This window comes from Schistocerca cancellata, unplaced genomic scaffold, assembly GCF_023864275.1.
Source record: "Schistocerca cancellata isolate TAMUIC-IGC-003103 unplaced genomic scaffold, iqSchCanc2.1 HiC_scaffold_1111, whole genome shotgun sequence".
In the NCBI taxonomy this organism is placed as follows: domain Eukaryota; kingdom Metazoa; phylum Arthropoda; class Insecta; order Orthoptera; family Acrididae; genus Schistocerca; species Schistocerca cancellata.
The window spans coordinates 35251-52434 of record NW_026047110.1 but is presented as its reverse complement, the minus strand read 5'-3'; the positions used below and the strand labels follow the sequence as shown (position 1 = coordinate 52434).

At 46.2% G+C, this 17184-nt stretch overlaps 22 non-coding genes across 22 annotated transcripts; all 22 read right to left on the bottom strand.

Moving 5' to 3' along the window:
* Nucleotides 1-199: 199 nt before the first annotated feature.
* On the bottom strand, nucleotides 200-272 carry Trnak-cuu (transfer RNA lysine (anticodon CUU)). Its single transcript has one exon. It is a non-coding gene; the product is annotated as a tRNA-Lys (tRNA).
* A 439-nt stretch (nucleotides 273-711) lies between these two features.
* Trnar-ucg (transfer RNA arginine (anticodon UCG)) lies at nucleotides 712-784 on the bottom strand. Its single transcript has one exon. It is a non-coding gene; the product is annotated as a tRNA-Arg (tRNA).
* Nucleotides 785-1323: 539 nt separating this feature from the next.
* Nucleotides 1324-1395, bottom strand: Trnat-agu (transfer RNA threonine (anticodon AGU)). The gene has a single exon. It is a non-coding gene; the product is annotated as a tRNA-Thr (tRNA).
* Nucleotides 1396-1615: 220 nt separating this feature from the next.
* Nucleotides 1616-1688, bottom strand: Trnak-cuu (transfer RNA lysine (anticodon CUU)). The gene has a single exon. It is a non-coding gene; the product is annotated as a tRNA-Lys (tRNA).
* A 439-nt stretch (nucleotides 1689-2127) lies between these two features.
* On the bottom strand, nucleotides 2128-2200 carry Trnar-ucg (transfer RNA arginine (anticodon UCG)). Its single transcript has one exon. It is a non-coding gene; the product is annotated as a tRNA-Arg (tRNA).
* A 548-nt stretch (nucleotides 2201-2748) lies between these two features.
* Trnat-agu (transfer RNA threonine (anticodon AGU)) lies at nucleotides 2749-2820 on the bottom strand. The gene has a single exon. It is a non-coding gene; the product is annotated as a tRNA-Thr (tRNA).
* A 318-nt stretch (nucleotides 2821-3138) lies between these two features.
* Nucleotides 3139-3211, bottom strand: Trnak-cuu (transfer RNA lysine (anticodon CUU)). The gene has a single exon. It is a non-coding gene; the product is annotated as a tRNA-Lys (tRNA).
* Nucleotides 3212-3650: 439 nt separating this feature from the next.
* On the bottom strand, nucleotides 3651-3723 carry Trnar-ucg (transfer RNA arginine (anticodon UCG)). The gene has a single exon. It is a non-coding gene; the product is annotated as a tRNA-Arg (tRNA).
* A 539-nt stretch (nucleotides 3724-4262) lies between these two features.
* Nucleotides 4263-4334, bottom strand: Trnat-agu (transfer RNA threonine (anticodon AGU)). Its single transcript has one exon. It is a non-coding gene; the product is annotated as a tRNA-Thr (tRNA).
* A 318-nt stretch (nucleotides 4335-4652) lies between these two features.
* Trnak-cuu (transfer RNA lysine (anticodon CUU)) lies at nucleotides 4653-4725 on the bottom strand. The gene has a single exon. It is a non-coding gene; the product is annotated as a tRNA-Lys (tRNA).
* Nucleotides 4726-5164: 439 nt separating this feature from the next.
* On the bottom strand, nucleotides 5165-5237 carry Trnar-ucg (transfer RNA arginine (anticodon UCG)). The gene has a single exon. It is a non-coding gene; the product is annotated as a tRNA-Arg (tRNA).
* A 551-nt stretch (nucleotides 5238-5788) lies between these two features.
* On the bottom strand, nucleotides 5789-5860 carry Trnat-agu (transfer RNA threonine (anticodon AGU)). The gene has a single exon. It is a non-coding gene; the product is annotated as a tRNA-Thr (tRNA).
* A 318-nt stretch (nucleotides 5861-6178) lies between these two features.
* On the bottom strand, nucleotides 6179-6251 carry Trnak-cuu (transfer RNA lysine (anticodon CUU)). The gene has a single exon. It is a non-coding gene; the product is annotated as a tRNA-Lys (tRNA).
* Nucleotides 6252-6690: 439 nt separating this feature from the next.
* Trnar-ucg (transfer RNA arginine (anticodon UCG)) lies at nucleotides 6691-6763 on the bottom strand. The gene has a single exon. It is a non-coding gene; the product is annotated as a tRNA-Arg (tRNA).
* A 512-nt stretch (nucleotides 6764-7275) lies between these two features.
* Trnat-agu (transfer RNA threonine (anticodon AGU)) lies at nucleotides 7276-7347 on the bottom strand. The gene has a single exon. It is a non-coding gene; the product is annotated as a tRNA-Thr (tRNA).
* A 318-nt stretch (nucleotides 7348-7665) lies between these two features.
* Trnak-cuu (transfer RNA lysine (anticodon CUU)) lies at nucleotides 7666-7738 on the bottom strand. Its single transcript has one exon. It is a non-coding gene; the product is annotated as a tRNA-Lys (tRNA).
* A 439-nt stretch (nucleotides 7739-8177) lies between these two features.
* Nucleotides 8178-8250, bottom strand: Trnar-ucg (transfer RNA arginine (anticodon UCG)). Its single transcript has one exon. It is a non-coding gene; the product is annotated as a tRNA-Arg (tRNA).
* Nucleotides 8251-8789: 539 nt separating this feature from the next.
* Nucleotides 8790-8861, bottom strand: Trnat-agu (transfer RNA threonine (anticodon AGU)). Its single transcript has one exon. It is a non-coding gene; the product is annotated as a tRNA-Thr (tRNA).
* A 318-nt stretch (nucleotides 8862-9179) lies between these two features.
* Nucleotides 9180-9252, bottom strand: Trnak-cuu (transfer RNA lysine (anticodon CUU)). The gene has a single exon. It is a non-coding gene; the product is annotated as a tRNA-Lys (tRNA).
* Nucleotides 9253-9691: 439 nt separating this feature from the next.
* Nucleotides 9692-9764, bottom strand: Trnar-ucg (transfer RNA arginine (anticodon UCG)). The gene has a single exon. It is a non-coding gene; the product is annotated as a tRNA-Arg (tRNA).
* A 539-nt stretch (nucleotides 9765-10303) lies between these two features.
* On the bottom strand, nucleotides 10304-10375 carry Trnat-agu (transfer RNA threonine (anticodon AGU)). Its single transcript has one exon. It is a non-coding gene; the product is annotated as a tRNA-Thr (tRNA).
* A 318-nt stretch (nucleotides 10376-10693) lies between these two features.
* On the bottom strand, nucleotides 10694-10766 carry Trnak-cuu (transfer RNA lysine (anticodon CUU)). Its single transcript has one exon. It is a non-coding gene; the product is annotated as a tRNA-Lys (tRNA).
* Nucleotides 10767-17184: the final 6418 nt, after the last annotated feature.

Here is a 17184-nt window from a genome sequence, read left to right as displayed (position 1 = left end):
GTACTTTGTTCTGACAGACTAGTGAATCGGAGCCCTTCAGCTCGAAACGCACCGCATGAGCGACCATTAGTTGCATTTCGTTAGCACAGCTGCTGCTTTCCTACACATCTCACACCACACCACGTAACCCGTTACGTTCGTCACGCAAGGCTCACGAGAGGGGCGCATGTTGGATCCGCGTAGACACAAAATTTTGAGCCGCACAGCGTGGGGCTCGAACCCACGACCCTGAGATTAAGAGTCTCATGCTCTACCGACTGAGCTAGCCGGGCTGTACAGTAGGGTTACGAGCCATACAATACTGATTTGACCTGCGACCATCTATTGAAGATTCTTTTGACTACAGCTTATTTCCTGCTGCCACAAATCAGCTACAATCCTATTTAATGAAAAATTGTCTCCGAAAGGAATCAAATCTGCTTGAAATGATACGTGGCTATCAGCACCATTATTCAACACACATGCTCGACTGTGCGCAGACGCCTGTGGCGTAGCCCTTGGGTCCTGAATCAGGTGCAGTAGTTGCAACAAAAACTCTCCTGAACGGCACTGTGCCGAAAATTTCGCTACAGATCACCCTTTTGTTGCTTGTGCTTCAGGTAGACGCCGGTTTTGCAGCCAGGAAGCGGACAGCAGCTACTTTCAACTAGTTGTGCAGTACTCAAACAACACACTAAAACAGCATGCATCTTTTGCAGAACAGGAAAAACTCGACCGTGACAGGATTCGAACCTGCAACCTTCGGATCCGAAGTCCGACGCCTTATCCATTAGGCCACACGGTCACTGGCGCAATATGCTTCCCCACACACACCTCATTTTCACCATTTGTACACTTGGCGGAATGAATTTCCCATCTTTGATCCAGTTCTCCATCTCAAATTTTAGTACTAAAAGTGCGACGCTACTTCTTGCTGTGTCCCATCGCAAGTTACATTCAAGCCCTTATGACGCTGATCAAACAAGACGTGGCAAATCAGCTTCAATCGCTTAGTGCCATCTCAGTCGCTTGCGGAAGGTACCTCACCCTATGTGATACAATGGCGAGTTGTCGCTATTACCAAAGCGGCGCCGCCGTGGACGACGATAATCGCGAGGGTCTTTATCAGGGGTAGAAAATACATCACAAGAACTAAGTATTTCACGTCGGCATTCTCCGGAGACTGCCAAAACCAGCAGTGTCTGGTGCCCACTTTAATAGCACCATTCACACTATTCATTTGCGAGAGCATTTCTTAAAAACCGCACCCATTCATAATTTTTTTTATCCTTGACCGCTTTTTTCGAAAGGGCCACGGTGGGAGGGGCTGTTACAAAATTCATTTGCCTCCTGTGAGGATCGAACTCACGACCTCTGGTTTACTAGACTAGCGTTCTGCCACTGAGCTAAGGAGGCGCCTCCTAGCGCGCTTTTCGGGTACTTTGTTCTTACAGACTAGTGAATCGGAGCCCTTCAGCTCGAAACGCACCGCATGAGCGACCATTATTTGCATTTCGTTAGCACAGCTGCTGCTTTCCTACACATCTCACACCACACCACGTAACCCGTTACGTTCGTCACGCAAGGCTCACGAGAGGGGCGCATGTTGGATCCGCGTAGACACAAAACTTTGAGCCGCCCAGCGTGGGGCTCGAACCCACGACCCTGAGATTAAGAGTCTCATGCTCTACCGACTGAGCTAGCCGGGCTGTACAGTAGGGTTACGAGCCATACAATACTGATTTGACCTGCGACCATCTATTGAAGATTCTTTTGACTACAGCTTATTTCCTGCTGCCACAAATCAGCTACAATCCTATTTAATGAAGAATTGTCTCCGAAAGGCATCAAATCTGCTTGAAATGATACGTGGCTATCAGCACCATTATTCAACACACATGCTCGACTGTGCGCAGACGCCTGTGGCGTAGCCCTTGGGTCCTGAATCAGATGCAGTAGTTCCAACAAAAACTCTCCTGAACGGCACTGTGCCGAAAATTTCGCTACAGATCACCCTTGTGTTGCTTGTGCTTCAGGTAGACGCCGGTTTTGCAGTCAGGAAGCGGACAGCAGCTACTTTCAACTAGTTTTGCAGTACTCAAACAACACACTAAAACAGCACGCATCTTTTGCAGAACAGGAAAAACTCGACCGTGACAGGATTCGAACCTGCCATCTTCGGATCCGAAGTCCGACGCCTTATCCATTAGGCCACACGGTCACTGGCGCAATATGCTTCCCCACACACACCTCATTTTCACCATTTGTACACTTGGCGGAATGAATTTCCCATCTTTGACCCAGTTCTCCATCTCAAATTTTAGTACTAAAAGTGCGACGCTACTTCTTGCTGTGTCCCATCGCAAGTTACATTCAAGCTCTTATGACGCTGATCAAACAAGAGGTGGCAAATCAGCTTCAATCGCTTAGTGCCATCTCAGTCGCTTGCGGAAGGTACCTCACCCTATGTGATACAATGGCGAGTTGTCGCTATTACCAAAGCGCCGCCGCCGCCGACGACGACGACGACGATAATCGCGAGGGTCTTTATCAGGGGTAGAAAATACATCACAAGAACTAAGTATTTCACGTCGGCATTCTCCGGAGACTGCCAAAAGCAGCAGTGTCTTGTGCCCACTTTCATAGCACCATTCACACTATTCATTTGCGAGAGCATTTCTTAAATACCGCACCCATTCATAATTTTTTTTATCCTTGACCGCTTGTTTCGAAAGGGCCACGGTGGGAGGGGCTGTTACAAAATTCATTTGCCTCCTGTAAGGATCGAACTCACGACCTCTGGTTTACTAGACCAGCGCTCTGCCACTGACCTAAGGAGGCGCCTCCTAGCGCGCTTTTCGGGTACTTTGTTCTGACAGACTAGTGAATCGGAGCCCTTCAGCTCGAAACGCACCGCATGAGCGACCATTAGTTGCATTTCGTTAGCACAGCTGCTGCTTTCCTACACATCTCACACCATATCGATGTACAAATTAAATTCCAAAACAAATTTATTTCATTTCAGAGTTACTTTCAGCTTCAAATACCGTTCCTCTGATATTCATCCGAAGCTAGGCATCGTCGTAACCCGTTACGTTCGTCACGCAAGGCTCACGAGAGGGGCGCATGTTGGATCCGCGTAGACACAAAATTTTGAGCCGCCCAGCGTAGGGCTCGAACCCGCGACCCTGAGATTAAGAGTCTCATGCTCTACCGACTGAGCTAGCCGGGCTGTACAGTAGGGTTACGAGCCATACAATACTGATTTGACCTGCGACCATCTATTGAAGATTCTTTTGACTACAACTTTTTTCCTGCTGCCACAAATCAGCTACAATCCTATTTAATGAAGAATTGTCTCCGAAAGGAATCAAATCTGCTTGAAATGATACGTGGCTATCAGCACCATTATTCAACACACATGCTCGACTGTGCGCAGACGCCTGTGGCGTAGCCCTTGGGTCCTGAATCAGATGCAGTAGTTCCAACAAAAACTCTCCTGAACGGCACTGTGCCGAAAATTTCGCTACAGATCACCCTTTTGTTGCTTGTGCTTCAGGTAGACGCCGGTTTTGCAGTCAGGAAGCGGACAGCAGCTACTTTCAACTAGTTTTGCAGTACTCAAACAACACACTAAAACAGCATGCATCTTTTGCAGAACAGGAAAAACTCGACCGTGACAGGATTCGAACCTGCAATCTTCGGATCCGAAGTCCGACGCCTTATCCATTAGGCCACACGGTCACTGGCGCAATATGCTTCCCCACACACACCTCATTTTCACCATTTGTACACTTGGCGGAATGAATTTCCCATCTTTGACCCAGTTCTCCATCTCAAATTTTAGTACTAAAAGTGCGACGCTACTTCTTGCTGTGTCCCATCGCAAGTTACATTCAAGCCCTTATGACGCTGATCAAACAAGACGTGGCAAATCAGCTTCAATCGCTTAGTGCCATCTCAGTCGCTTGCGGAAGGTACCTCACCCTATGTGATACAATGGCGAGTTGTCGCTATTACCAATGCGCCGCCGCCGCCGACGACGATAATCGCGAGGGTCTTTATCAGGGGTAGAAAATACATCACAAGAACTAAGCATTTCACGTCGGCGTTCTCCGGAGACTGCCAAAAGCAGCAGTGTCTTGTGCCCACTTTCTTAGCACCATTCACACTATTCATTTGCTAGAGCATTTCTTAAATACCGCACCCATTCATAATTTTTTTTATCCTTGACCGCTTTTTTCGAAAGGGCCACGGTGGGAAGGGATGTTACATTATTCATTTGCCTCCTGTGAGGATCGAACTCACGACCTCTGGTTTACTAGACCAGCGCTCTGCCACTGAGCTAAGGAGGCGCCTCCTAGCGCGCTTTTCGGGTACTTTGTTCTGACAGACTAGTGAATCGGAGCCCTTCAGCTCGAAACGCACCGCATGAGCGACCATTATTTGCATTTCGTTAGCACAGCTGCTGCTTTCCTACACATCTCACACCATATCGATGTACAAATTAAATTCCAAAACAAATTTATTTCATTTCAGAGTTACTTTCAGCTTCAAATACCGTTCCTCTGATATTCATCCGAAGCTAGGCATCGTCGTAACCCGTTACGTTCGTCACGCAAGGCTCACGAGAGGGGCGCATGTTGGATCCGCGTAGACACAAAATTTTGAGCCGCCCAGCGTGGGGCTCGAACCCACGACCCTGAGATTAAGAGTCTCATGCTCTACCGACTGAGCTAGCCGGGCTGTACAGTAGGGTTACGAGCCATACAATACTGATTTGACCTGCGACCATCTATTGAAGATTCTTTTGACTACAGCTTATTTCCTGCTGCCACAAATCAGCTACAATCCTATTTAATGAAAAATTGTCTCCGAAAGGAATCAAATCTGCTTGAAATGATACGTGGCTATCAGCACCATTATTCAACACACATGCTCGACTGTGCGCAGACGCCTGTGGCGTAGCCCTTGGGTCCTGAATCAGATGCAGTAGTTGCAACAAAAACTCTCCTGAACGGCACTGTGCCGAAAATTTCGCTACAGATCACCCTTTTGTTGCTTGTGCTTCAGGTAGACGCCGGTTTTGCAGCCAGGAAGCGGACAGCAACTACTTTCAACTAGTTGTGCAGTACTCAAACAACACACTAAAACAGCATGCATCTTTTGCAGAACAGGAAAAACTCGACCGTGACAGGATTCGAACCTGCAATCTTCGGATCCGAAGTCCGACGCCTTATCCATTAGGCCACACGGTCACTGGCGCAATATGCTTCCCCACACACACCTCATTTTCACCATTTGTACACTTGGCGGAATGAATTTCCCATCTTTGACCCAGTTCTCCATCTCAAATTTTAGTACTAAAAGTGCGACGCTACTTCTTGCTGTGTCCCATCGCAAGTTACATTCAAGCCCTTATGACGCTGATCAAACAAGACGTGGCAAATCATCTTCAATCGCTTAGTGCCATCTCAGTCGCTTGCGGAAGGTACCTCACCCTATGTGATACAATGGCGAGTTGTCGCTATTACCAAAGCGCCGCCGCCGCCGACGACGACGACGACGACGATAATCGCGAGGGTCTTTATCAGGGGTAGAAAATACATCACAAGAACTAAGTATTTCACATCGCCATTCTCCGGAGACTGCCAAAAGCAGCAGTGTCTGGTGCCCACTTTAATAGCACCATTCACACTATTCATTTGCGAGAGCATTTCTTAAATACCGCACCCATTCATAATTTTTTTTATCCTTGACCGCTTTTTTCGAAAGGGCCACGGTGGGAGGGGCTGTTACAAAATTCATTTGCCTCCTGTGAGGATCGAACTCACGACCTCTGGTTTACTAGACCAGCGCTCTGCCACTGAGCTAAGGAGGCGCCTCCTAGCGCGCTTTTCGGGTACTTTGTTCTTACAGACTAGTGAATCGGAGCCCTTCAGCTCGAAACGCACCGCATGAGCGACCATTATTTGCATTTCGTTAGCACAGCTGCTGCTTTCCTACACATCTCACACCATATCGATGTACAAATTAAATTCCAAAACAAATTTATTTCATTTCAGGGTTACTTTCAGCTTCAAATACCGTTCCTCTGATATTCATCCGAAGCTAGGCATCGTCGTAACCCGTTACGTTCGTCACGCAAGGCTCACGAGAGGGGCGCATGTTGGATCCGCGTAGACACAAAATTTTGAGCCGCCCAGCGTGGGGCTCAAACCCACGACCCTGAGATTAAGAGTCTCATGCTCTACCGACTGAGCTAGCCGGGCTGTACACAAGGGTTACGAGCCATACAATACTGATTTGACCTGCGACCATCTATTGAAGATTCTTTTGACTACAGCTTATTTCCTGCTGCCACAAATCAGCTACAATCCTATTTAATGAAAAATTGTCTCCGAAAGGCATCAAATCTGCTTGAAATGATACGTGGCTATCAGCACCATTATTCAACACACATGCTCGACTGTGCGCAGACGCCTGTGGCGTAGCCCTTGGGTCCTGAATCAGATGCAGTAGTTGCAACAAAAACTCTCCTGAACGGCACTGTGCCGAAAATTTCGCAACAGATCACCCTTGTGTTGCTTGTGCTTCAGGTAGACGCCGGTTTTGCAGCCAGGAAGCGGACAGCAGCTACTTTCAATTAGTTTTGCAGTACTCAAACAACACACTAAAACAGCATGCATCTTTTGCAGAACAGGAAAAACTCGACCGTGACAGGATTCGAACCTGCAATCTTCGGATCCGAAGTCCGACGCCTTATCCATTAGGCCACACGGTCACTGGCGCAATATGCTTTCCCACACACACCTCATTTTCACCATTTGTACACTTGGCGGAATGAATTTCCCATCTTTGACCCAGTTCTCCATCTCAAAATTTAGTACTAAAAGTGCGACGCTACTTCTTGTTGTGTCCCATCGCAAGTTACATTCAAGCCCTTATGACGCTGATCAAACAAGAGGTGGCAAATCAGCTTCAATCGCTTAGTGCCATCTCAGTCGCTTGCGGAAGGTACCTCACCCTATGTGATACAATGGCGAGTTGTCGCTATTACCAAAGCGCCGCCGCCGCCGACGACGATAATCGCGATGGTCTTTATCAGGGGTAGAAAATACATCACAAGAACTAAGCATTTCACGTCGGCGTTCTCCGGAGACTGCCAAAAGCAGCAGTGTCTGGTGCCCACTTTAATAGCACCATTCACACTATTCATTTGCGAGAGCATTTCTTAAATACCGCACCGCTTTTTTCGAAAGTGCCACGGTGGGAGGGGCTGTTACAAAATTCATTTGCCTCCTGTGAGGATCGAACTCACGACCTCTGGTTTACTAGACCAGCGCTCTGCCACTGAGCTAAGGAGGCGCCTCCTAGCGCGCTTTTCGGGTACTTTGTTCTTACAGACTAGTGAATCGGAGCCCTTCAGCTCGAAACGCACCGCATGAGCGACCATTATTTGCATTTCGTTAGCACAGCTGCTGCTTTCCTACACATCTCACACCATATCGATGTACAAATTAAATTCCAAAACAAATTTATTTCATTTCAGGGTTACTTTCAGCTTCAAATACCGTTCCTCTGATATTCATCCGAAGCTAGGCATCGTCGTAACCCGTTACGTTCGTCACGCAAGGGTCACGAGAGGGGCGCATGTTGGATCCGCGTAGACACAAAATTTTGAGCCGCCCAGCGTGGGGCTCAAACCCACGACCCTGAGATTAAGAGTCTCATGCTCTACCGACTGAGCTAGCCGGGCTGTACACAAGGGTTACGAGCCATACAATACTGATTTGACCTGCGACCATCTATTGAAGATTCTTTTGACTACAGCTTATTTCCTGCTGCCACAAATCAGCTACAATCCTATTTAATGAAAAATTGTCTCCGAAAGGCATCAAATCTGCTTGAAATGATACGTGGCTATCAGCACCATTATTCAACACACATGCTCGACTGTGCGCAGACGCCTGTGGCGTAGCCCTTGGGTCCTGAATCAGATGCAGTAGTTGCAACAAAAACTCTCCTGAACGGCACTGTGCCGAAAATTTCGCTACAGATCACCCTTGTGTTGCTTGTGCTTCAGGTAGACGCCGGTTTTGCAGCCAGGAAGCGGACAGCAGCTACTTTCAATTAGTTTTGCAGTACTCAAACAACACACAAAAACAGCATGCATCTTTTGCAGAACAGGAAAAACTCGACCGTGACAGGATTCGAACCTGCAATCTTCGTATCCGAAGTCCGACGCCTTATCCATTAGGCCACACGGTCACTGGCGCAATATGCTTCCCCACACACACCTCATTTTCACCATTTGTACACTTGGCGGAATGAATTTCCCATCTTTGACCCAGTTCTCCATCTCAAATTTTAGTACTAAAAGTGCGACGCTACTTCTTGCTGTGTCCCATCGCAAGTTACATTCAAGCCCTTATGACGCTGATCAAACAAGAGGTGGCAAATCAGCTTCAATCGCTTAGTGCCATCTCAGTCGCTTGCGGAAGGTACCTCACCCTATGTGATACAATGGCGAGTTGTCGCTATTACCAAAGCGCCGCCGCCGCCGACGACGATAATCGCGAGGGTCTTTATCAGGGGTAGAAAATACATCACAAGAACTAAGCATTTCACGTCGGCGTTCTCCGGAGACTGCCAAAAGCAGCAGTGTCTTGTGCCCACTTTCTTAGCACCATTCACACTATTCATTTGCGAGAGCATTTCTTAAATACCGCACCCATTCATAATTTTTTTTATCCTTGACCGCTTTTTTCGAAAGGGCCACGGTGGGAAGGGATGTTACATAAGTCATTTGCCTCCTGTGAGGATCGAACTCACGACCTCTGGTTTACTAGACCAGCGCTCTGCCACTGAGCTAAGGAGGCGCCTCCTAGCGCGCTTTTCGGGTACTTTGTTCTTACAGACTAGTGAATCGGAGCCCTTCAGCTCGAAACGCACCGCATGAGCGACCATTATTTGCATTTCGTTAGCACAGCTGCTGCTTTCCTACACATCTCACACCATATCGATGTACAAATTAAATTCCAAAACAAATTTATTTCATTTCAGAGTTACTTTCAGCTTCAAATACCGTTCCTCTGATATTCATCCGAAGCTAGGCATCGTCGTAACCCGTTACGTTCGTCACGCAAGGCTCACGAGAGGGGCGCATGTTGGATCCGCGTAGACACAAAATTTTGAGCCGCCCAGCGTAGGGCTCGAACCCACGACCCTGAGATTAAGAGTCTCATGCTCTACCGACTGAGCTAGCCGGGCTGTACACAAGGGTTACGAGCCATACAATACTGATTTGACCTGCGACCATCTATTGAAGATTCTTTTGACTACAACTTTTTTCCTGCTGCCACAAATCAGCTACAATCCTATTTAATGAAGAATTGTCTCCGAAAGGCATCAAATCTGCTTGAAATGATACGTGGCTATCAGCACCATTATTCAACACACATGCTCGACTGTGCGCAGACGCCTGTGGCGTAGCCCTTGGGTCCTGAATCAGATGCAGTAGTTCCAACAAAAACTCTCCTGAACGGCACTGTGCCGAAAATTTCGCTACAGATCACCCTTGTGTTGCTTGTGCTTCAGGTAGACGCCGGTTTTGCAGTCAGGAAGCGGACAGCAGCTACTTTCAACTAGTTTTGCAGTACTCAAACAACACACTAAAACAGCATGCATCTTTTGCAGAACAGGAAAAACTCGACCGTGACAGGATTCGAACCTGCAATCTTCGGATCCGAAGTCCGACGCCTTATCCATTAGGCCACACGGTCACTGGCGCAATATGCTTCCCCACACACACCTCATTTTCACCATTTGTACACTTGGCGGAATGAATTTCCCATCTTTGACCCAGTTCTCCATCTCAAATTTTAGTACTAAAAGTGCGACGCTACTTCTTGCTGTGTCCCATCGCAAGTTACATTCAAGCCCTTATGACGCTGATCAAACAAGACGTGGCAAATCAGCTTCAATCGCTTAGTGCCATCTCAGTCGCTTGCGGAAGGTACCTCACCCTATGTGATACAATGGCGAGTTGTCGCTATTACCAAAGCGCCGCCGCCGTGGACGACGATAATCGCGAGGGTCTTTATCAGGGGTAGAAAATACATCACAAGAACTAAGTATTTCACGTCGGCATTCTCCGGAGACTGCCAAAAGCAGCAGTGTCTGGTGCCCACTTTAATAGCACCATTCACACTATTCATTTGCGAGAGCATTTCTTAAATACCGCACCCATTCATAATTTTTTTTATCCTTGACCGCTTGTTTCGAAAGGGCCACGGTGGGAGGGGCTGTTACAAAATTCATTTGCCTCCTGTGAGGATCGAACTCACGACCTCTGGTTTACTAGACCAGCGCTCTGCCACTGACCTAAGGAGGCGCCTCCTAGCGCGCTTTTCGGGTACTTTGTTCTGACAGACTAGTGAATCGGAGCCCTTCAGCTCGAAACGCACCGCATGAGCGACCATTATTTGCATTTCGTTAGCACAGCTGCTGCTTTCCTACACATCTCACACCATATCGATGTACAAATTAAATTCCAAAACAAATTTATTTCATTTCAGAGTTACTTTCAGCTTCAAATACCGTTCCTCTGATATTCATCCGAAGCTAGGCATCGTCGTAACCCGTTACGTTCGTCACGCAAGGCTCACGAGAGGGGCGCATGTTGGATCCGCGTAGACACAAAATTTTGTGCCGCCCAGCGTAGGGCTCGAACCCACGACCCTGAGATTAAGAGTCTCATGCTCTACCGACTGAGCTAGCCGGGCTGTACACAAGGGTTACGAGCCATACAATACTGATTTGACCTGCGACCATCTATTGAAGATTCTTTTGACTACAACTTTTTTCCTGCTGCCACAAATCAGCTACAATCCTATTTAATGAAGAATTGTCTCCGAAAGGCATCAAATCTGCTTGAAATGATACGTGGCTATCAGCACCATTATTCAACACACATGCTCGACTGTGCGCAGACGCCTGTGGCGTAGCCCTTGGGTCCTGAATCAGATGCAGTAGTTCCAACAAAAACTCTCCTGAACGGCACTGTGCCGAAAATTTCGCTACAGATCACCCTTGTGTTGCTTGTGCTTCAGGTAGACGCCGGTTTTGCAGTCAGGAAGCGGACAGCAGCTACTTTCAACTAGTTTTGCAGTACTCAAACAACACACTAAAACAGCATGCATCTTTTGCAGAACAGGAAAAACTCGACCGTGACAGGATTCGAACCTGCAATCTTCGGATCCGAAGTCCGACGCCTTATCCATTTTTTTTATTTTTTTTTTTTTTTTTTTGTTTTTTTTTTAATTAACCTCCCATCTCCCCTTGTAGCCCTTCCATTCGCTCTCCTTCATGCGCCTTCTTCGGCGAGCTTCAATGCCCCAAATTTTTTTTTTTTTTTATTTGCAGTGTGTGTGAAACAGAATTGCATCTGGAGGACAATGTTAGAAAATTTGAAGTTGTAATCGGAATTGATTACGGTGAAAATAACTCTCTCTAGAATACTATTTACCGCGTGAACGAAACGCAAACATTCATCCATTAGAATTGAAACAAAAGTGAGAGAGAAACAAAAGTAAAAATGACGAAAGGAAATTGAACTTCTTCAGTGATGCACGTCTTTTTCATGGGAATAGTTTATCCCTACTATTCTTGTGCTGTGGTTTGACTCCTGTTACTTCTTGGGAAAACATGCCCTTTCGAGGTTCTGTTGAGGCCTTCACGGCTACCGTATCGGTCCCGGGGCACACGAAGTCCCCACCGTACTTCACCCTCAACAGCAATCCCCTACTTTGGCAGTCTATCGTGTTCGGTCGTTCCATGTGATATAGGTATTAACCGATGCCTTGTTTCTGAAACAAAATTTGCATCATATTTCCGAACTTCTTTTGATGGTCTTTGTACCGGTATATTTTAAAGTATTCATCTTTCATATATTCTCGATATTCTTGTAGATTGTCGTTGCCTTTGTTGTTAACAACATAATTGACAAAAGTTCCGAATAGCCACAAGATGACATTGTTTTTTTGTGGTGGAAAGGAAATTTCTTCTGGGAAGAGTATATCGTTGAGCGTGATTTCTCTTCCATCGGTCCTTTTAAGAAAAGCGACTTGCAAGACAATGTCATTCCAAATATTCTTGTATCCATTGCAGATGTAGCGATGCTTTAAGGAGTCCAAAGTGTGACATTTTTGGCACACATTGGTTGCTTGTAGTCCTATTGAATACAGTTTTTCATTGCTACTAATAATGTCGTTGACAACTCTGTACCATGACGCTTGCACTTCCGTAGTCAGTGTTTTGTTATTTATATTGGTCCATATTTTTTCCCAGTTTTTGTTAGGATATTTCAGCTCCATTTTATTTCGGTTTTCGCGTGATTTTAACTTCTCTACTATATAGTGACTTGTCCTCTTATTTTTGTCCGTTAAAATGCATGTCAAGTAGCTTAAATCTACATAAAAATCCTTAATATGCCTTAGGGTGTAATTGATGTTGTGAACATCTACTGGCGGCTGCATGCTTCCGGGTTTGAGAAGGTCAAATAGAGCGGCAGTTATGCTGTTCGGCTGTGTCTCGATAAGTTTGAGCGTTCTTTTAATGAAGAGGGCTGTGTTTTTCCTTCGAAGGTCTGTCAGCCCTAGGCCTCCGTTTTCGGGTCTCGATGTAGTCGTTCCTACTGCTACTCTAAAAATATGGCCTTTCCATACGTATCGACAGATTGCGCTCATAATAGATTTCACTATGTCTGGAGGTGTTGGTAAAACCTGAGCGACATATGCAGCTTTCGAAAGAACTGCACAGTTGATTAGTTTAATTCTTTGCTTGATATTTAAGTCTCTCGTTTCATGCAGTATTAAGCCGCCCCTGATTTTTCCAAACACCTGTTTCCAATTAGCAGCCGTTGTTCTTAATGGGCAACTGTAAAAAGTTATGCCCAAAGCAGTGTGACGCTCCACCCTGTTTGCCCACGGTAGCTGCACATTGTCAAGACCCTGTTAATTTAAAAAGGAACTTTTAGTTTCATTGATCCTCGCACCAGTTGCCCTGCTATAAAGCAATAACTTGTCTGTTAGCTGGGCACAGTCTTCATCGCTCCTTACTAGAACTCCCACATCGTCAGCGTATGCATTTGTAACCGTCTTCAGCCCAGCTATTGTTATGCCTTCTAAGGTTGTGTTCAAAAGCCTTAAAAGGGGTTCCAGAGAAACCACATAAAACAAACATGGACAAAGGACTTCCCTGAGGAACTCCACTAGATATCAATACTTCATTAGTATATTGTCCATTGATCGAGATTTTGGTGCGTATGCCTCTGACGATGTTCATTAAAACCGCTAAGTTTCCATCATTGAAACCTGTGTGTTTTAAGGTGCTGAACAGATATCCGTAGTTGACTCTGTCAAACGCTTTAGCAAAATCAATGAAGGCAATGCCTCCATTCGCTGACGATGATGAAAAAATAGAAATAATGTCTCGATATTCACATACAGTCTTAAAAATGGTACGTCGAGGGAGACACGTCTGGTGGCATCCAATGACTTTTGCTAAAATCGGTACCATTCGTTCTTTAATTATACGTGCAACTACCTTGTAATCTGAGTTCATGAGACTGATAGGCCTCATTTTAGTAATATCTTTCGTGTCCGTACTCCTTCCTTTTGGAAGTAGTACAGTTACACTTTCCTTAAAAGCAGCAGGAATTTCCTCTCCCCTCAAGACGTCATTAACTACTTCCGTGAATTGAGAACCTATTAGGTGCCAAAAGGTCCTATAAAACTCCACAGGCAGGCCGTCTGGGCCTGGAGACTTACGTGAAGGAGAAGATTTGAGTATATCAAAAACCTCGTCTTTCGTAATTTCTAACGTTAAACCCCTGTTCTCCTCATCTGTAACAACTGCCTCTATTCCGGAGTTCTGTAAAATCTCTTGTACTGAGTTGTCGTCAGTAGCATTTCCAGAATATAACTGCTGAAAAAATCTATGTGCTTCATTTAAGATATCCCTTTGTTCTGTCAGGACTCTGTTATCTTCCGATCTTAGGCTGGCAATAAAATTTCGCCTCCTGTTTCGTGTGTGTTGTATCAAGTGGTAGATGGAGGTGTTTTCCGCCTCCACCGTCGTCCTAGTGTGGGATTTTATTTGTAATCCCTCTAAATGTACCCTCTTGATACTTATCATTTTGGCTTTAACGTTTTTAATATTGAGAAAGACGTCTTGAGACATTGGTTGGTCGTAAAGGTCTCTTAAGCAAGAGTAGTAAAACTCCATCGTGTGTCGTGACCACATTGCCCTTTCTTTGGCGTAAGATATCAGCGCTGCTCTTATCTTTTTCTTAGCGGCCATAGTCCACCATTCAATAGTTGTTCTATATTGAGTACGCATCCTTAAAACAGACTGCCAAGTTTCTTGCATCTTTAAAGCTAGAGCGTTGTCAGAGATGGTATTGACATTTAATTTCCATAGAGGGCGACCCCAATATGTCTTCTGCCTGGTTAATTTGATGCTGCACCTCACTCCGAGGTGGTCAGAGAAGGCAGCTGGTATCATCTCGATACTACTGACTTTGGTGGCTATGGTGGGGGTGACATATATTCTGTCGATTCTGCTCTGTGTAGTACCATTGATGTATGTGAAGCGAACCAGCGTCGGATATTGTATTTCCCACGCGTCAAACCACTTCATGTTGGTGACCAACGCCTGCAGCTCTTGGGAGAAGTTAAAATTTGGTCGCTGATCCTTTTTATTTAAAACGCAATTAAAATCTCCACCAATGACAATTTCGGCAGGGTTGTCTTGGAGTAGAAATAAAATGTCACTTTTGAAAAAGGCTGCCCTCTCTCGTCTCGCATTGTTGCCTGAAGGTGCGTATAGGTTTATAAAAGTGGTGTTAAAAATTTTGCAGCTAATTCCCCTCCCTGACTCTAAAAGGCACACGTTTGTCATCTCGATCCCTTCTTTAGCAAGGATGGCTGTTCCACACGCGTTTTCCGGAGCCACATTCAACACCTCTTTGTATCCTGAAACATACAATGCTGTGACATTTACTTCCTGCAGGAAGGCGATATCTGTATCGGACTGATACAGAAAGTCCTTCAGTGCAGCTACCTTTGCTTGACTCTGAATTTTGTTTATGTTTAAGGTGGTCACGTTATATGTATGTTCCACTGTGAGACGCTACAAGACAGTAAACAGAGGACACGGTAGTGGAGCCGCGTACAATAACATCGGGTTAGATACATATAGTGTTATTTTATTTTACTGTTATTCCATTAACGGTTTTCCTTCTTTTCGCTGTTTTCTTTCTTTCTTCTTAGAGTTCAGTGTGACAATTTTTAATAAAAAAATTCTTCCTCAAAAGCCCCTTCCGCCCCCATTGCATCGGTCTGATCTTCCTTTTCGCCCGCTCAGTTCAATCGGGGCTCGGTGATGTCGTGTCCATGTCCTTGTCCAAGTCGGGTAAAATCTTCCATATCTGATGTCGTATTGTCATGCAAGGGTTCAACTGTTCCGTGTGGCGCGTCAGCCCGCTCTTGTCTCTGGCTTCGATCCGAAGACTCGCCGACCGCTTCCTTTTGTATATCTTCGTCCTTCCTTGCGGTCTCCTGTATCTGCCTCAGCCGCTCTCTTAAGGGAGGGGCCAAATTCTCTGCTGCTTGATGTGCTCTTCGTCTCTTTTTATTTTTTGATGATTTCGGTGAGCCCGTCGGTGAAACCTTTGGTAAACTTCCTGGCGACTCCGTGGAAGGTCGAGGAGAAGTCTCCTGTCCCGCCTTCATGGCGGAAGATTTTGGAGCTCCGTTATTGTCTGAGTCGGCCGATGCTTCTGTTTCTACGACACGTGAGACGGGTGATGTCATTGGTTCGTCTTCTTGCGCCCCCCCTTTTCCTTTGACGTTTCCGGAACCAGTCTGTAGTGTCCTGTCATCTGTGTGGTTGTCAGTTGTCTGTTGTATCAATTCCTCTTGATGTCCATCCACTGTAGTCCCCTCTGGAATGTTGGCCCTTTCGTGTGTAACTACCGCTTCGTACTCTACCATGTCTACATCAGGTATTATCGATGAAGCTTGTCGCTCGTTGGAAGAGTTGTCAGATTCAGAGGGCAAGCGCAGTGCGCCCTCAGTGACGTCATTACTGGCCAGTTGCTGATTGTCATCTTTAGTCAACTCCGCGGTGCTTCTCGTTGCCGTGCGCGGGACGGAGGGTTCAGTCTGCTCGGCCATATTCTGTTGATAGGGGTCGCGGCTAGCTGCCGCGGCAGCGTACGTCACTTGCATGCTAACAACTTGTCCTGGGACAGCCGCCTCGTTAGTCGGTAACTGAGGAACCCGCCTTCTACTGCACTCACTTCTGACGTGCCCCGTGGCGTTACATAACGCACAAGTCCGTGGCTGCCCATCATAAATTATGAGAGCGCGATGGCCACAGATATTCAAGTAAGAAGGGATATGTCGTAAGAGCTCAATCTTAATCTGTCTAACTCCATTCAAAACCGGAAACATATATTGCTCCGACCATTTTTCTGCAAAATTAGATATAACCCTACCATAGGGCTGAAGAGCAGCATTGATCGCTCCGGCAGGGACCTCGAACGGCAGTTCGAAAACTCTCACTGTTCGAATGCCTAGCCCAGCATGGGAAACAAGAAAGTCACTAACGGTTCCCTCTGCATGATTACATTTCATAGTGCCGCCACACTTGTCAACTATCGAGGAGCACAAATCTGAGGAAATCAATTTCAAAAACACAGAATTGGACACGAAAGAAAGATGAACGCCAATAATTTGGTCTCCAGTGATCTTAACTGTTTCTGAAAGCCACCTTTTGATCTCAAAAGCCTTTGGTCTTGTACAAGTCCAATCAAAGGTAAATCTAACCGTATCTCTCCGTTCACAGTTAATTTCGTTCATTTTGTCATTTTAAATTACTGAAAGATGCAAAATAAACAAAGCGCTCTACAGACCTTCGTAACAGCCACACAGCCGCTGTTTACGCCAGCCCTCCTAGCGCTGCCGCCACACGTCCGTCCGGCTCGGCCGCCGAGCCGCGATTGTATCCATTAGGCCACACGGTCACTGGCGCAATACGCTTCCCCACACACACCTCATTTTCACCATTTGTACACTTGGCGGAATGAATTTCCCATCTTTGACCCAGTTCTCCATCTCAAATTTTAGTACTAAAAGT